This window comes from Lactuca virosa, chromosome 5 (genome assembly GCF_052849685.1).
Source record: "Lactuca virosa cultivar CGN04683 chromosome 5, Lactuca_virosa_CGN04683_v6, whole genome shotgun sequence".
In the NCBI taxonomy this organism is placed as follows: domain Eukaryota; kingdom Viridiplantae; phylum Streptophyta; class Magnoliopsida; order Asterales; family Asteraceae; genus Lactuca; species Lactuca virosa.
The window spans coordinates 253,041,716-253,060,381 of NC_136430.1; the positions used below are offsets into that span (position 1 = coordinate 253,041,716).

Here is an 18,666-nt window from a genome sequence, read left to right on the forward strand (position 1 = left end):
AAGAAAAATATAATGAATATATCAAATAAAACGACGTATTATGGTGGTTTGGATACCTAAGCTTATATACCCTTAAGGATATATTCACTTTTTATCATATATAAGAAACCTATATATATATATATATATATATATATATATATATATATATATATATATATATATATATATATATATATATATATATATATATATATATATATATAGGTTTCTTATAGAAATAAGATTTGATATAATAAAATGTAGTTGGTTGATGAATTTTTCCTTGTCGGTTTTGTAATTAAAACCTCATTTTTTCCGTTTATATACTTTACATTTTGAGTTTCTTTGTGTGCTTTCAATTTATGGGATATTTTTGATGATCTTAAGATTTGCATTTTAGTTAATTTTGAGAGATTTTTTTGTCCATCATCCTACTTTATCGTATTGTACTATAAAAATATAGTTTCATAGCACCTTATTCCAAGCAAGTTTTTTCTACTTTTTTTCATGTAAATGAGAAGAAAAAAAGTTTTTTTAGTTGGAATGGTTTGTTATTTGACTTGGTTCGAGTGCTAGATGACCGAGTTATGCCGGATTAAGCTTATAATCCTAAGTTGAATGATTGATTGAACTTCCAGATGTAAGAAAAAAAAATCAAACCTAATTTTCAATATTTATAGAATTCCTTTTAAGATATTTATTTTAATATTTTATGTCTGGCAGAAAATTTTGTTTACATATCTTGGTTGCCAAAATTGTTGTTATTTTGGATTATTTATCTTAAAACTTTGGCAAAATATGCTTCATGACAGGTCAGTTTGTAGACATTCTTTTCATTAGACACTAAAGGATTGCTTGATAATTGTTTATTATTCTTTTCGATAGACACTAAGGGGCCGTTTGATAGTTGCTGACTGAGAAAGTGCTGATTGAGAAAGGTCTGTCTGAGTAATAAATTCTGACTGTGTAAGAAATCATGCTGTTTGATTTTATATGTGACTGAATGTGCTGACTGATGCAAAATGACCATTTTACCCTGGTACTTTTTATAATAATAATAATAATAATAGTAATAATAGTAATAACAATAATAATAATAATAATAATAAAACTTCCAGCACAATAGACATTAAATATACTATTTTAGATATTGAAACACAAAAAACTCTTTAGCTTGCTGGTAAATGCTTTTGTTTGTATATGGGATACCTGAGTTCAATTCCTGTAACCTTCATTTTTATCCAAGGGCAAGGGTATTATTGGTAAGCCTTGCTTTCTTTTTCAGTCAGCCTTCTTCCAACTGCTTTCTCGGTCAGACGTTTCTTACCGAGTCAGATGACCAAAATTGGATTATCAAACACCTTTTGCTGACCGAGTCAGCCAAAAACATCTGATTTGACTCGGTCAGACGCATATCAAACGGGGCCTAAGTAGTTGTTTGATAATTGCTAATTAAGTCAGATCTGGGTTAGAAGTTCAGACTAAGTCTGCCTCTTAACTGGACCATGTTATTTGATTATATACATCTCACTGACTGTGTTGAATAATAAAAATGATCATATTACTCTTCTATTTTATTTTGTGTTGGATAGAATGTATGTGTTTGATAAAATGATTGTAGAATGTTATAATTGGATGGATTTTCAAAGTACAATGTCCCGATGAGAAAAAAAAATTAAAGTACAATGGTATAATAAAGGAAAAATTGAAACTATAAGTTATAAATGGATGGATTTATCAAAGTACAATGTCCTGAATAAGAATAAGAAAAAGAAACAAACTTATGAAATTAACCATTTTGACTTTACAACAAAATGCATACACCACTATACATGTGCCATGAAAAGAACTCGAGTTGTATGTCCTCTAAGCTCAACCATCTTAACCATTTGGTATGAACGTATCCAACTACACAAAATTAAACAAAATAAACCTTAAATCACCTCTTGTAACCAAACTCATCAAGATGTAAGAAAAAAAACCTTTAAACAAAACAATCGCGAAAATTAATATTGCATTCGCACAATAAAGTTAACATTTATCACATAAACAAAAAACATTTTTAAAAGAATCTTCTTCTAAACAAAAAAACTGAAGGTCAATATAAACTATTTATTGTAATTATATATTTTAATGTTATAAAAAAAATCACTCTATTGCTTTTACATCGGTCAACCTAATCAACCGGCAGCTATAGCTCTAGTTTTTTCTCTTTTTTTTGACAAAAACCAATTAATTCTCAATTTTTTTTTATTTTATGAAAAGTAGTTTGAAATTTCGAACTGGATATTGATTTTCGAATCTACTTTTCCAAAAAAAAAAAAAAAAAATTAAAGTTCGGCATGAGCAACACTACTCCCTTACAATCTTTTACAATCTGATGATTACTAATTTCCCAAATCCACATGTCTATTTGGAAAATGTAATCTCCCAATTTTTCATTAGAATGACATTAGTAGATTTTTACAAAAAAATTTCAAAATACAATTTTATTATAGAAAGACATATGTAAGATAATACAATAAACAAATAAAAAAACCGTTCAAAAAAACAAATCAATAAAAATACATAACACAAATCAACCCAACGTAAGATTAAATTCAACACCCGTGGTTGCAATGAATTTGGAGTTTTTCACAAAAGAACACACATCATGGTCTATTTGCAATGCTTTCAATATAACCCTAGTGAATTAACCAAACGAAACTGTATCTCATATACCAAATAAGATCAAACAACACATAAATGATAAATCACAGTATTTCAGAACAAACGAGGTAAATCACAAGAATTAAAAATGTGATATTGATACCTCAGTAATGGGAATTGGTCAATGATCTTTTCTTTTTGTTGAGCGAACTACTTAGAGATGCTTTCGCCTTCTTCCACTCTTTCATGGAAGCTTCAGTCCTCATGAACGGGCATGTTTCTTCGGATTCTAAGTTCCCAATAATCAAACTTCTCTTTCGTTGTGAACTAATTTCTTTCCTCCCAGTTGCCTTCGCAACGACTCCAGTTCGGGTCGGATCCTTAATCGGTGCACCGGCCTGCGGTTCAAGGGTTTGGAAACTTAAATCGGGGACAATCTCTGAAATACTAAAAGAACTTTGGCTCGATGAGCTAATCAGTTGGGTCCATGAGGATTTATGCCGCCACGAGTCGCCTCGAGCTACTCGAATCAAATCTTCTTCGGGTTTTGCAGGTGAACCCTCGGTTAGTTCCTTAAGATCCGCGTCTTTGTGCTCGGAATCAATTGAATGAATGTCCGATTCGTTAGTTTGCAGAGAGTTAGTTTTCCTTGTTTTCTCTCTTGTTAATTTTCCCTCTCCATCCATTGTCACCTTACACAGAGACGAAAGCAAGTTGATAGAAGAGGGAAATGCATCCAAGGACTTAGGTTACGTTGTTTAAGAGCGCATGTGATGGGCCGGACCGGGTCGATTAACAAAGATAATTAACCCATTACCCATGACATCTCGGACACAAAAACCTTAATTAGAGAAAGGTTTATCCTCTCTAATAAATAATAGATAAATAATTGTTTTGTTAAATTCATTTTCTATAATTTTGAATCATTTACTTTTCACACGTTATTTTCTAATAAATAAATAAATAAAATTTTGGTCAAATGTTATATTTTCATTCAATTGGTTATATGACATTTTGTGATAATTATGATTTATTTACTTTCCATATATCATTATATGATATATTTTGTAAATTCAGCAATTTAATTATAATTTTACATAATAATATTAAGAAAAAACATCATAAATGGTCCTTGTGGTTACCGAAAATTTGAAGTTTAGTCCCCGTGGTTTAAAAACCTCATAGATGGTCCCTGTGTTTTCAAAATTTTTAATGTTTGGTCCTTTTTGCTAACTCCGTTAGCTTTCTACCGTTAAATGAAGGGTATTTCCGTCATTTAACTATCCAGGGACCTTTTATGAGGTTTTCTTTTATTTTATTTATTTTAAAAAGAAAAAAATAATTAAATTTAATATCCAATGGGTCTCTCTCTCTCTCTCTCTCTCTCTCTCTCTCTCTCTCTCTCTCTCTCTCGTTTTGCCATTACTTCCCCGTTGAAATCCTTTCCCATCTACTCTCTCTACTTAATTTCTTTTTCTCCATCCACCACAATATGCCGACCACCGCCTCAAGTAGGTCATCATCGCCGATTTCAACATCACACGACTCTCCTCATATTTCAATTCTGATTTAGGTTTTCATTTTAGTGTAGCTTCTTCTTTAAGATCTGTTATCTTCAATGTCTAGGTGACTCCGATTTAGGGTTTCAGAACCCAAGACGGTGGCTCCGGTGTGTAATTAAGCTTTCAGAACTACAAAGATGATGATTTTCCTTTGTCTCGTTCAATCCACCGATGTCACTCAAATCATTGAGCTCAAGAAATAGTGCAAAAACAAGATGCGAAAGTGTCTCATGTGGTTTGATCTAATTTACCTTGGACTTGGCTCCGTTGCGGGCTCTGAGATCTTCGCTGTAACCGACATTAAAGCTTGAGACGACACCGGACCCTCAATCGTCTTGTCTTTTTCTCTAAGTGTCTCAAATGGGTTTGTTTCATATCAAATTAAATTCAAAGGTTAGGGGTCATGTGTACTTGGTCTTCAACTTAATTGGAAACAAGTTTTGGATATAAGGAACATGTTTTTTCGAGATGAAAAATAGATGCAATATGTTTATATATGGAGAACAAGATTTTGGAGATGAAACAAATATTCCACAGGTCAGAGATGAAGAATATGTCAGCAAAATCGATTTTTTTAGTGTTTGAACTATTTTTGCAAACTAGATTCATTCTTAGGTTGAAGCTAGATTTGAGAAACTTGATTTCAAATTTAGTTTTGGCTTGAGATATCGATTTACATTCGATGTTCTGCTTTTGTACAAACTATTTTTGGTTTTATTGGGTTTGATCGAGCTTCAAAACGTGACCTGAAACATGTACAATTGAGAGAGAGAGAGAGACCCATTGGATATTAAATTTAATTATTTTTTTCTTTTTAAAAAAAATAAAATAAAAGAAAACCTCATAAAAGGTCTCTGGATAGTTAAATGACGGAAATACCCTTCATTTAACGGTAGAAATCTAACGGAGTTAGCAAAAAGGACCAAACATCAAAAGTTTTGAAAACACAGGGACATCTATGAGGTTTTTAAACCACGGGGACTAAACTTCAAATTTTAGATAACCACAGGGACCATTTATGATGTTTTTTCTAATATTAATTATATTTAAGGCTTTCTACACCCTTCCACATTTAATTTCCTAAATTTAAGCCGTTGTAAGTAATCCAGTTTTTTTTTTTCATATAATGAATGTTTTATATTCATTATATGGATTTAATTTTGATATCTCATCAATCATGTACTTTCATTTCTATTTTAATGATACAAATTTTCATACAAAAATCGTATCATACATATAACAATTTCAAAAATTAGATTTCAATTTCATATATATATATATATATATATATATATATATATATATATATATATATATATATATATATATATATATAATAGGGAATACACATTACAGCCCCACCTAAATTTAGGTACTAAACATCTAAATTATTCACTTTTATCTTAGTAAATATAACTGGTTCAGTTTTCACTTAGTAAATATACAATTCCCCATTGCATTTTTTTTCTCTATTATCGTTTAACCATCTATGTTTTTTTTCTCCATTATGGTCTATTAGTTCATGTCAGTGAACATTACTGTTTTCCACCATCATGAAGGTCAAAGATAATTAACATTTTTTTCTTTTCTATCAAAATATTCTGCAACATCAAGTGTTAATTATGAATTCCTAATTGCAATCTTTAGCTAATAAAACGATGTAGTTTAATAAGGTTTAGTATCTAAGCTTAGGTGAGGTTATAATGTATATTCACTTTGTAACACCCCGTTTATTTATTTAATAAATAAATAAATTACTGAAGGAATAATAGCCTAAAATCCATAATAATTGAGCAAGGTGTTGGCCTCGAGGAGTTAAAGGTCATAATTATAGAAGTCGGGGGCTAAACGTGAAAGTTTTGGATTGGTTCTGTAAATAATTATGAGGGCAGGGACTACTTGGTAACCTATTGGGACTTAATTTGAAGAGATTTTGGAGGCTTAGGGACTAAATTGTAGCATATAGAGCTGAATTGTAAAGATTTTAGATGGCGGGGGTTAAAAAGGTAAAATATTGATCAATATCGAATTAATTTGGAGCTGGAGGGACCATTTTGGCCATTATGGCAAACTTTAATAATGGAGTCGGGTATATAAGGTTTTGTAACCCTAACCCTAGCAAAACCCTTTCCAGCCGTCACCCCTTATGACGCCCACCGGTTGCCACCATTCCTCCATGTTTCTCTCTATCTCCAGCCGCTGCTGCTGGCTCCGACTACCCAGCACCGTTGAATGGCCCACGTCACCGGAAGTAGTGAACACCGAAGAAACCAGGGAATGGGTGCTTCAACGGTAGAGATTTGGAGATGGATTTGGTGTCGTGGGTGCCACCGATTCGAGACTTCATAGCCGCCATTCAAGACGGAGATCGCCGGAGCCGACCCCTCTACGTCGGGAGCTGCTACTGTGGACCGCCACTGCCGTTGAGGGTCGCCATTGCGACGCTGCTGCCGGAGAAGCAAGCTGGGGAGGAGCCCCGTCGTTGGTCGAAGTCCACTGCCACCGATCCCTCTTCTTCTCTTCTTCTGTTAGACGTCGCCTGCTGCCTCGTCGTCAAAAGGGTCGTCGTCCTACCCATCCCCCGCCGCTTCTTCCGTTTCACGATCGTGGGATTGTCTGGTTGCCGCCATCTTTTGCTGTTATGCCACCACCATCCGCCGTGTGGTGGCTGTGTGCGTGCTAGGGTGTTGGTGTTCATGTGTTGCGATGCTTTAGGACTCCATGTGTGCTTCTTGGCCGAAAATCCAAAGGAAGACCCCACCGCCACCACCGTGAGGTGGTGGCTGCCGCACGCTACCGCCGTTTGCCACCATTAGGTGGTTATGTGTGTGTATGTGTTTAGCTTAGCTGTGTGTGTATTATTTTGGGATTAAAGCCTTGTAAATTGTATTAGAAAAATGAAATAATGGAAAGAAACCCTAACCACCACCGTGAGGTGGTGCCTGCCGCCTCCTGCCGCCGTGTCTTGTGGAGGTGTGCTTAGTTTGTGTGAATTGCTTTTAGGATGTTTGGACAAAGGGACTAGTGAAACCCTAGTGGGCCCAATGAAACCCTAATGGGCCCAATGAAGCTCTATTGGACTTAAAAGCCCAATCATGTGACTAATGGGCTTAAGGAAACCCTAATGGGTCTAATGGACCTTAATTGACCTAAGAAAAACCCTAATGGGCTTAAGGACATAGGTATTGGGCCTATTGGGCTAATATGGGTTGGAAACCCTTATTAGGGTTTGGAAAACCCTAGAGCCATAAAACCCTAAAGTGGGGCTTATCGGGACCGCGTCAGAATTATTTAATGAATTTAATATATTAATTAATAATCATTTCAAATTAACCTAAGGTCATGTGGGACTTAATGGATTAAGTAAGAAGCTTAACCCTAATCATCATTTTATGTGAAACCCTAATTTCACTTGGGTTTATTATTGGGCCTTTCAATTGGGCCTTGATGATTGGATTATTAATGGGCTATCCAAGAATAATCATATGGACTAGAATATGTTGATGGGCTCAGGGTAAGGCCCATATGAGGGTTAAGGCCCAATTTGAAAAATTAGGCCATAGATGGGCCATATCTTGGGCCTTAATGATTATATGATGTTGGGCCTTAGAATAAGCGCATGTATAGGCCTGGGCCCAATTTGGAAAATTGGGCCATATGTTGGGCTTTGACTCCCAGTTGATTTTGGGCCTATGGATTGGGCCTTGGGCTTGAATAAGCCAAACTTGGGGTAATGTAGTAATTATCCAAGTAGGTACTTATGATTATGTAGTGGAACCCAATTATTAATTGGGTGATGTTTTGATGTTGACAGTTCGGGAACCTGTCAATCAGCACTGGAGTTTTATCTGCGGGACTTCAGCAGTGCCAGGTGAGTCTTCTCACCATACTAATGGGTCTAAGGCACCAATGCCGGCCCATTTATTTAGTTGTGATGATTGTTGCGAATGTGCCATTGGAACATTATGCATTATGTGAAGACCATGTGGGGGTTCCCATGGAAAATAGTTATATACGCAGTATGCTAGTAGATTGTGTGGTATTTGGTATGCTAGTTGTCTTTGTGATACTTGCATGGAAGACCCCGGGGGTTCCCGAGGCAGTGGATATAAGACCATGTGGGGGTTCCCATGGCTTTCCAGGCTAAGACCATGTAAGGGTTCCCATGGCAGTGGGCTAAGACCACGTGGGGGTTCCAGTGGCACACGGTGTAAGACCTTGAAGGGTTTTCATGGCATCCTTATATGTTGGTATGCTTAGCTCATATGTTTGTATGTATAGTTGCATTATGTTTTGGTTTGACAGGAAGACCATGTGGGGGTTCCCATGGCAAGTAAGACCACATGGGGGTTCCCGTGGCACTAGGTGTAAGACCCTGGAGGGTTTCCATGGCTTCCTTATATGACTCTATGCAGGGCTTATGCGGTAGAGATAGCTTTTATAGCTAATATGATATGAGTTATGTGGATTGTGTGTGGGCTATGCTCTGGGGCACTCACTAAGCTTCGTGCTTACGGTTTACAGTTTTTGTTTCAGGTGTCATCGATTGGATATGAAGAGCTCGGGTTGATTGCAGTGCACACACTTATGATTTCCGCAATGAATGATTTTGGGATGAACTCCGATAAATGTTTTACGTAATGATGATTTGAAATGTTTGAAATAAATGGTATCAAGGTTTTAGCTATATTAAAAACGAAATTTTTACCCTTTATATTTGGGTCGTTACACACTTTTCCCATATATATATATATATATATATATATATATATATATATATATATATATATATATATATATATATATATATATATGTTTAGGTTCTATGGAAAACAAAAAACCCTAAAAAAAACCCTAAAAATCATTAAAATGCATAAAAAAAACACTTAGAGATCACAAAACTTGTTTTTGAATTTTTTTATCAAAAAATCGCAACTTTTAGGTCAAAATCGCTGAAATTTTTTTTTGAAAAATACTTTTTTTTACAAAAAAAAAATTGATTTTTTTTAGCGAAATTGTAAAAAATGCTGCGATTTTTTGATAAAAAAAATTCAAAAAAAAGTGTTGTGATGTCTTGTTATTTTTTTATGCATTTTTATGATTTTTAGGGTTTTTTTGTTTTCCAAATAACCTTTCCCTATATATATATATATATATATATATATATATATATATATATATATATATATATATATATATATATATATATATATATGGGACGATTCACTTTAGATTATAAAAAAAGTAGAGATATTGAGATTCAACCTCAGCCACGTATTTCTCATTTGCCGTTCTAATGCTCCAGCGTACCGGGAGCAACGAGGTATGCGTAATCATAAATGATTGTATAGCAGAGAGGTATAATCATATAGGATTATACATGTTTATACGTATATGCCTAATCATAAATGATTATACATATATGTTTGTTCACAGATAGAGTAATCATAAATGATTATGACAGTTGGTGGCAAAAAAGATAGTGGTGACAGAGGTGGCGGTGGTATAAGTAACGGAGGTAACAGTGGTGGGGTCGGCTGGTGTCAAGGGTAGTGGTAGGGGTGGTGGCGGTGGCGGTTATGGTTGCGGGGATGGTGGCGGAGGAGAAAGGAATGGGCGGCGTTGTAAAAAATGTTGAGAATGAGGGAATCATTCCCAGCCACTCATTTATTTTTGCCGCAAAAGCCTCTATCGTAGCGGCGGAAATGGGAAAGGAATCACTTGTGCTTTCCAACAAAACATGTTTCCTTAAACTATGTTAATCATAACCTTAATATATACAAAAAACACATTATTTTTCAATTTTTTAATTTTTGAAGGAGTTATTTTTATCGAAAAATGATTTTAAATGTATTAAAATTTATAATTTTTTATTCTCTATAAATAGACATCCATATCGATATAGTTTTAAGATAAAATAAAATTTTTATTTTTCTTATAGTTTCATCTATCGTTATTAATAAGTGAATAAAAATGCATCAGATTTTTACTATAATACGTTCGTTATTCACTTTTGAATAAAAAGTATGATTAATTCCTTTTACAGTTTAAGTATCAATCATATATGAATATAACATATCATAGACTCTTTATAGTTTACATCAACTATCGGCACATGTTATATTCACATATGAATAAAACGTGTATTTGTTTTCCTCAAAAGTTATATTCATATACGAAGAACACATTTATCATAAAATTTGTTACAGTTCATTGTTATTCATATACGAATAAGTAGTTCAAAATTTCAATACACTACGTCTTTTGTTAACATACTACTTATTCATGTATAAATAACAAATGAACTGTAATAACAATTTGAAAAATATTTTATTCATATATGAATATTATATATGACGACAACTAATACACGTTTTATCATATATAAATATAACATGTGACAAAAGATGATGTAAAAGAATATATTTTAGGTAAGAAAACTTTATTACGTGTTATGTTCATATATAAACGATACTTAAACTGTAATAAAGTTAAACATACGTTTTATTTATAACTAGATAATGGATGTATTATAATAAAAATCTGATTTATTTTTATTCACTTATGAATAACGAGAGCTGAAACTATATAAAAAAAATATTTTATCTTAAAACTATATCAATATGAATGTCTATTTATAGAGAATAAAAAATTATGAAATTTGATATATTTAAAATCATTTTTCAATAAAAATAGCTTTCCAAAAATAAAAAAATAAAAAAAGTATGTTTTTGTGTATATTAAGGTAATGATTAGCATAGTTTAAGGAAACATGTTTGGTTGGAAAACACATATGTATCCGTTACCAATTTCCGCCAGTACATTTAAGTGTTTTGCGGCAAAAGTAAATGAGTGACTAAACATGATTCCCCCACTCTCAATCTTTTTTTTTTCAATTGAACCATCCTATATATATATATATATATATATATATATATATATATATATATATATATATATATATATGGTTAGGTTATAATTTGGATGACATCTATTATCTGGTCATAAGGACAATTCTGGACCAATGGATGAGTAGAATGAATGACTATGATCTGATGGTCTATGATATTACAATAAGATAACATGTACCATATAATCATCCAAGTTTCAGCATAAAGGTATTTTGGTCAATTAAACTACATTTAAAAAAGAAAATTTTGAATGTAAAGGGATAATTATATCTCTTAATATAAAAAATGTGAATTTTTAAATTAATTTAATTTTAATTCCAACGTTATTTTTTATATCAACCGATTTTATTCTATCAGAATGACAAAATGTCAGCAATAAACTAGTAATGATATTTCTGATTCATTAATTACATTAATTCTTAAAAAATAATACTATAAACATTAATTATATTCATTCTAGAAAAAAAATTTGACGAATAATAGTTAAGAATTACATTATTCTTAATGATTAAAACTAAGAATGGTTATAAAAGTAAAAAAAATATCAAAATCTAACAAAAACACTAATCCATTCTGAAAGAATATTATTGCTATGATTCTTGAAATATTTTGTAAAAGAATATCGTCATTCTTGAAAGAATCTACATTCTCCTTCTTGTTCGTTCGTAGATGACATTTTGTGAGAATGACATTTTCTAAGAATTGTCTAGATAATCGACTTATTCCAACTATTCTTACGAGAATAACATTAGGTGAGAATGACATTCTGTAAGAATATTATTCTATTAGAATAATATGAAGTTTTCCTAGCCAACCTTCAAAAACATAAAGAAATCCAAATTAAGGTTTTAATAAGATAAAATAAAATAAAAATGAAATTTGCTTCTGTATCATACAAGACAAGAATTAAAAGCTTTTATATATTAATTTTTAACGTATGATGATAACAAAGTCTAAAAATTAACCTTAGGATTAAAAGATTTTATATATTAGTTTCAAGTGTATGACTTCAACCTTAGAATTTTATATATTATCATAATTGTTTAATAATCAATGATCTTAATTATGTAACTTCGACTTGATATACTGGTAATTTTATCACAATAGCTTCAGAAACTTTAGAAGGCCAAGTCGCATATCAAAGAATCTATATGGTTATTTGTTTCCAATATTTAAGAACATATAACAATACATATACCAAATTGTGCTTATATAAGTATTTCATGAACTCATAGCATCAACAAGGTACATACACATTAACAGGATTCATGCAAATAACTGAGTTAGAATGTCGATCATGGCTGTTGCCTCTCACTGTATGTTATAAGAGTTAGAATAAAAAATTACCTGTGTTTCTTCATTGGGAGAGTTGACCCAAATCGTGTTTGATATCGAAAAAACCGAGTCTTGGAATGTTGATCGATCGATGGTTGTTGATTTTGTGTGGAAGGAATTCGTTGAACAATGGGTACACACCGAGGTTTTACTTTGTAATCATAATCAGGTTATGAACATAATGGCGGCATAAGGTTTTGGAGATGATGGCAATCGTGTGATGATATAAAGGGAGATTCAATTATTTATCCAAGATTACAGGCCTCTAATTTGGAATGTCATTTAATCCATGTGTAATATTACTAAAATACCCTTATATATTAATTAATAATTAAATTTTTTGTTAAAATCCTATTGTTTCTGACAACCACACAATATATATGAATATATATATATATATATATATATATATATATATATATATATATATATATATATATATATATATATATATATATATATGTCTCCGTAATTCTATACACTGTGCAAATTAGGGGTGAGCATTTGGACCGGTGGACAGGACCGGACCGGACCGGACCATTTTTTTGGACCCCCGGGCCGGTTCTCAGTTCTAAGATTTCTATCCGGTCCGGTCCGGTTTTTTTCCCGGTTCGGTCCGGTTTTTACCGGGTTTAGAACCGGTTGGACATGATTAAAAAAAATAAATTTAATCGGCTTTGTCGCTTTGAGTCTTTGACGCCTTAGACTAGTTGACGCTCCCTTTCCCATAACCAGTACGTAGCGTACCAATTACCAAACGCAAAGAAAGATCGACTTCGATCATCGAAATCCTAGTGTGGAGTGTGGACGTCGGACGTAACCCTTCTCTCAAGTCGCAACTCGCAACTCGCAAGTCTCGATTTTTCAGGTTTTCGTTCCTTCTCTCGACCTTCTCAGCTTCTCAGTTCTTCCTCACTTAAGTGTCGATTCAAGTGAAAATCGATTTCTATGAAACTCAAGTGTCGATTCAGAAGTAATGGAATCAAAAATCCGGAATGCTAATTGGATTGGAGTTGATGATGATGAAACTCAAGTAAGGGTTACGATTTTTGGTTGTTTTTTTGTTATTTTTTTTAAATAACAAAGAATGTTGTTATATTTAGTTGAATACTTGTCAAAAAAAAATTTATTGTTATTATATGTAAACTAGGGTTATGATTTTTTGTTGATTTTTGTTAATTTTTGTTCAATGTCATAAAGTATGTTGTTATATTTAGGTTATTTGTTGTCAAATTTTTTTTATTGTGATTGTATGTAAACTAGGGTTATGATTTTTGGTTGAATTTTGTTAATTTTTGTTAAAAGTTATAAAGTATGTTGCTATATTTTGTTGATTAATTGTGAAAAAGTTTTTGTTGTGACTATATGTAAATTAGGGTTACAATTTTTGGTTGTATTTTGTTAATTTTTGTTGAATGTCATAAAGTATGTTGTTATATTTAGGTTATTTGTTGTCAAAAAAATTTATTGTGATTGTATGTAAACTAGGGTTATGATTTTTGGTTGAATTTTGTTAATTTTTGTTGAAAGTTATAAAGTATGTTGCTATATTTTGTTGATTAATTGTGAAAAAGTTTTTGTTGTGACTATATGTAAACTAGGGTTACAATTTTTGGTTGCATTTTGTTAATTTTTGTTGAATGTTATAAAGTATGTCGTTATATTTTGTTAATTAATTGTGAAAAGATTTTTGTTGTGACTATAGGTAAACTAGGTTACGAATGTTGATGAAGAGGAATTTATTGAGAATACACCACAAATCAATTTAGTTGATGATTCGGCAAAAGATGATCAATCAAATTTTAACATTCAAAAAAGAACAAATGGAAAAATGAAAAGAAGTCGCAAAAAAAAACAAGTGGCAAAGAAACATCCTCTTGTTGGGACACATTTGATAAAGTTATGATAGAAGAGGATGATAGTGTCGAAAGAAGATATGGAAAATGTCATTGGTGTGAAAGCCTACTAAAGGCGGATGTGGAAAGAAACGGGACTTCTAGTTTACTCAAACACGTTAGTAGATGTCAAAAAAACCCGGATAAGCTACAAGATCTCACACTCGCTCTTGAATATTTGATTATCAAGAAATGTTTCTTGACAAGAGAACCTTATATGTCAAGAGGACATTGAGAGTCTTAATGGTCTTGAATAGTTTCAATTACTAATCAAGAATAAACCGTTTTAGTTATCACTAGCACATGATTTGAGGTTTACAACCTATCGTGTTTGACACATTCTTGTTTCTGTGCCTATTCAAGTCAGTTTGACTATGCTTGAGAGTTCTATGAGTTCTCATTTGAATGCATAAGGCAAAACACCTTGATCAACGGAAAGTACATTGATTTGTAAGGGTGAGTTGCTCAATGACCTGTAAGCAATGGTAGGACCCTTGTGCTACCAAATGGCAAGAAATTAAGATTAAACAAGTTCAGTCCATATGAGTTTGAATTTGTCATAAACCTTGTCCTATGATAGTGGGTAGAAATGATAGATTTATATGGATAGGAACACATACACTATAAAATCTAAGTGGCAAAAGGTTTCTCTCCAAGTCATGAAAATGATTGTAGGGAAATGCTTTCACTAAGTAGATTTTAAAGGATTAGAGTTTGCATTTGTGTTAATTGCATTCTCAAATTCGATTATGATTACGACATCCCTCTTCATAGTTCGAATTGTGAGAAATGGCAAATAGTTTGAACATCAGGGACTTATTATTTTAAGTTCTGAAAGGTTCAAACACACACTTGTGCTATTTAATCTGAAAGGTGTATGAGCTTGAAAAGTCCGGAAAAGACTTATCGAAGCACCAAGTACCAGAAATCTGAACTTTAGTAAGAAAGTTAATAAGTATTGATTTCTAGAAGTCCAACTGATTTTTGGATACATGTCAAGGCTAGTGGGAGCATAAGTGTTGTGCTAAAGTAAGCGAAATTATTATGCTAGAAAAAGTATAATTGTTAAGCTAGTGGGAGCGCAACTATTATACTAAGTATTGCAAAGTTGTAATACTATTTATAGGAAACAAAGGTTACAAGTTTGCAAAGTTGTAAGTTTGGATATGGTTTCGTTATAGAAAGCTATAGGGAGAAAATACTCATACTTCATTTTGAATCTAAAAGCTTAGATTGAAATTTTAACTTAGTCATGGACATATATGAATGTTATGTTGAAATGATTCAACATAAGGAAATTCTATATATAGAAATATTGTAGCAAGAGACTGATAAAGTATTATGTCTTTATGTAAGCCATTATGTATCGAATCCCATATACTTGGTATATAGGATTGATTACATATGTTATAATATTAATCTGTTTTAATTTTCCAAATGCCTAGGGCATTAAGAGGGAAAAAGGACTAGAACGGGATATGACTAAAATTGTTAAACGATTGTTAAGGACAATCTGAGGTTCGCTGAAGATTGGTTGCTTAAGGACAGTTGGAAGTATAGTACAAATTTTGGAAGGACCATATTGACGTGTTCTGAAAAGAGGTAACTCTTGTTCAGAAGTGATAGTCAAAATGGAAATATGGAAATGCTTCCATCAGAGGAAGTTAATAATAATAAAATATATGTAAGATTAGAAAACTTAATGCAAGAAGGATGTTCAAAGGAATGTACTTTGAATATGAGACTTCGTTTCCATGGAATTGCTCTCCATTGGAATACTTTGTAATATCTTTTGCCAAGTCTCTATGACTTTTGTGCATAGTCATTACAAAAGGATCATTGCATATAAGTTTAGAATCTAATAGATTACAGTAAGTGGCAAGAATTTGGTATTCTTACACTTAAGATAAGGATTTGGAATTGTGAAATGAACGTCACTAAAAATGTGTTCCATTGATCTATTTCACAAAGTAAGGACCTGTGACAACCCGAAATCTTCTATCCTGTTCAGTCAAACACTTCATTGAAAGTCAAACTCATTTCTGCCATCTCTTAGCACAATTAGGAGTCTGTTTGAGCATTTCGAGCCTTGTACACTTAAGGAATAAGTGTTAGAAAGTAACTACTAAAAACCCCATCACAAAATTATGCCCTAAACTCCATAAGATGGAGTTTACGGCCGTAAACATGGAGTTTACGGCCATAAACTCAAGAGGGCCATGAACTCCACCTTAAATGTTGAAAAGTGGGCCATTTGTTAATTCCTTCACTTCCTTGGCTGATTTTGCTCCAAATCCTCTCAACTATCATCCCGATCTTCGTCCCCGATCTTCAAAACTCGTAAGTTTCTTGTCCTAACTAGTTGATATCCTACTTGAACTAGTGATCTTACATGTTTTCATCCATAAAATTCATGTTTTGATAGATCTTCAAGTTTCACCAAGAACACCAAGAACACACACTAGTGTTTTTGGCCAAAAACGACCATTCAAGCTCCTAGATCGTAAGTAATCTTGTTCTAACTCGTTGTACATTAGGTTTAACATGTTTAGGCCTTAAAAATCATCAAGAAACATGGATGAATGAGAGTTTACGGCCAAGGCATGTTCTTGGGCCGTAAACTCCCTTTAAGGGTGCAAAGTTGCCCTTTTCTTCCCTCCTTAAGCCCAGAACTTAGCCTAGAACCAACCACCATTGAACTAGGGACCTTAAACATCAAAGAAAGCATGCCCTCATAGAGTTTACGGCCGTAAACCCTTAAGGAAATGGTCCTTTGGCCGTAAACTCTATAAAGGGGTCATATAGTGCCCCTAACACCTTCTATGACTTGTATAAGTGACTAGAACCTTGCATGCTTAACCTAGGAACACCAAAACATGGAATGAGTGGACAAACATGAGTTTACGGCCGTAAACTCATGTGTTTACGACCGCAAACTCCACCAAGGGTCCATTTGGAGCCCTAGCCACTTCCTAAGCCTTTGATTCAACCCTAGGACACTTCCTTATGAGATAAGAGACCTTAAGACACACAATTGCACCATTACCATGAGTTTACGGCCGTAAACTCATGGGGGAATGGTCCTCCAACCGTAAACACCCCTAAGGGCCACCATTTGAGGAGTAAACTCCAAGGTGAGGTCATACGCTCCTTATACGCAACCCTTACTACTCCTAGCACTTGTGGTAAAGTGTTTCCATGTATTAGGGTGTCTAAACTTACTTAATTAGTTATTAAATAACTAATTAGATACATAAATGTATCATTGCATGTTCATTAGGACCGGAGTGTGTATTCAAGTCCTCACTTGACACTTAGCATCGTATACCATCCGTTCATCCGAATCACCCGCGACAAGTGAGTTCATACCCTTATACTGTTCCGAGTTTTTCATGTTTTCAGGGGGGGTAATGCAAGCAAAAGTACAAGGAAACTTGTGCTCAATTTATCTCCTTTTGTATAAAATGATTTCATGTTCAGCATGCTTTTAACTCAGAAAACTGTTTTACAAATCGATTAAGAAATCAACCCGTAGTAATAGTTTTCAAATCTAAAGCAAGGAACTCGTGAACCCTATCATAATATGTATTATTTCATAAAGGATTCAGGCAAATCATAAAAGAATTCTTGTATTATCACTTGTAAATTCGTTAGGCTAAGTTTGAGACATGTCCTCGGTAACACTCCCCCCGATTCGTGAGTGGAGGGCTGCGACTTATAACCATAATCTCTTGGAGGGAGAGCGTGACTATTGTGTATAGATCTATATGGGACTGACTATCCCACACCCTCGCTGCTAGCTACAGTGGAACTCTTTGGTTCAGGGGTGACAAAGTCATAAATGATACTGGCCCATTTACGCGCCTTATCCAGTCTTAGTACGGTTATGGCACTCATAACTTAGGTAGCGAGAATTTACTCTTCTAATATAACCCTCTAGGTGTAACCAGAGCTTCTACTATAATCCTCTGGGTGTGACCAGAGCTTCTAATATAATCCTCTGGGTGTGACCAGAGCTTTTAATATAATTCCTCTGGGTGTAACCAGAGCTTCAAATAAAATTCCTCTGTGTGTGATCAGAGCTTCTAATATACTCCTCTGAGTGTAATTAGAGCTTCGAAAAGAAAACCGCCTTCCGAGCATAGTAATTACTCGCGTATAGGTAACCAACTTTCAATCTTTAAACTTATAAGAAAATATAGGATTTTCTTGGAACAACTCAAACTCTCATAAACAGTGGTTTATCGAATAACTAATGAGAAACTAAACATCTTTCATAAGAAAATGTGGGATTTTCTTGGTAAACAACTTTTCAAAGAATCAAAGAACATA

General features: G+C 33.3%; 1 long non-coding RNA gene across 1 annotated transcript; it reads right to left on the bottom strand.

Annotated features, from left to right (window-relative positions):
• Positions 1 to 1,673: 1,673 nt before the first annotated feature.
• Positions 1,674 to 3,367, bottom strand: LOC145112475 (uncharacterized). Its single transcript, XR_013710533.1, has 2 exons — positions 2,795 to 3,367; positions 1,674 to 1,890 (listed from the first exon to the last, which is right to left on the bottom strand). It is a non-coding gene; the product is annotated as an uncharacterized LOC145112475 (long non-coding RNA).
• Positions 3,368 to 18,666: the final 15,299 nt, after the last annotated feature.